Source organism: Octopus bimaculoides, chromosome 19 (assembly GCF_001194135.2).
Source record: "Octopus bimaculoides isolate UCB-OBI-ISO-001 chromosome 19, ASM119413v2, whole genome shotgun sequence".
NCBI classification, from domain to species: Eukaryota; Metazoa; Mollusca; class Cephalopoda; order Octopoda; family Octopodidae; genus Octopus; species Octopus bimaculoides.
The window spans coordinates 27,377,861-27,379,134 of NC_068999.1; the positions used below are offsets into that span (position 1 = coordinate 27,377,861).

Genomic DNA, 1,274 nt, shown 5'->3' on the forward strand with positions numbered 1-1,274 from the left:
ATATATATATATATATATATATATATATATATATAATACAAATGACATATGAGCATATGCATGTATACATACATATATGTTCATACCTACATCTACATGTATATATAGATGCATATCCGGGTACAGGACGTCAGAAAAGTGAACGGGGAATAAAAAAAACGGACTTTGTTTACAGACAACAGAACGAACACATAGGAAAACAGACAAGCTACTTATGGAATTATTCCTTCATCAGCTGCCTCTATTCTAAACTAGGCGTTTCGAAGATAATGCAGGACGCACTCTTAGAGTAGTTCTTCCTGAGTAATGGATTAACCCACTAAACAAGGTAGCAAACACAAACCAAGAGAGGAAAAATTAGACAGTGAAAACAACATTAAAAGGCCTTAGGGCCAAACACGATGAGATATTGAACGCAGTGATATGACGAAGCTGAACGAAGAAATAGGTGTTTCGTCTTCCCTTTATGCTGGCTGGGGTGAGAAAGGAAGAAGTGACCACAGGTCACATGTGAGCAAAGAGGAGTGGTAGAGGGAGGAAAAGGGAGGAAGTGGAACAAAGGTGAGCGACGAGAGACAGGGAGGAAGAGTAAGAGAGAGATATGTATAGCAGTAAAGGGGAGAAGTAAGAACAACAGAAGGAAGCAGAACGGGATGGGGAGATAGGTAAGAAGAAAGAAAGAAAGATAGATGGATTGATAGATAGATAGATAGATAAATAGATAGATAGATAGATAGATAGATAGATAGATAGATAGATAGACAGACAGAAAGATAGAGTCGCGTCAGAAATATAAAGTTGAAACTTACTTGCAAATTGACGTACGGCCATATCACGTTGAAAGCACCGGTTCTTGTCCGATCACCGAAGTTAGGCAACATCGAGCCTAGTAAGTACTTAGATGTGTGACCGCTTGGGAAACCTAGATGCTGTAAGCATTCCATTTCTATAGGCGTAGGAGAGGCTATATGGTAAGTAGGTTGCTTACGAACAACAGGGTTCCGGGTTCAGTCCCACTGCGTGGTACCTTGGGCGAGTGTCTTCTACTATAGCCTCGGGCCGACCAAAGCCTTGTGAGTGGATTTGGTAAACGGAAACTGAAAGAAGCCCCTCATATATATATATGTGTGTGTGTGTCTGCGTGTGTGTGTGTGTCTGCGTGTGTGTGTGTGTTTGTGTGTCTGTGTTTGTCTCCCCAACATCGCTTGATAACCGATGCTGGTGTGTTTACGTCCCCGTAACTTAGCGGTTCGGCAAAACAGACCGATAGAATA

At 41.5% G+C, this 1,274-nt stretch overlaps 1 protein-coding gene and 1 pseudogene across 1 annotated transcript in view; both read left to right on the top strand.

Annotated features, from left to right (window-relative positions):
* Window positions 1-1,274, top strand: part of LOC106867946 (buccalin) — a 91,451-nt gene that overhangs the window by 29,350 nt on the left and 60,827 nt on the right. The gene's annotated exons all lie outside the window — the stretch shown is intronic.
* On the top strand, window positions 820-938 carry LOC128250196 (5S ribosomal RNA; annotated as a pseudogene).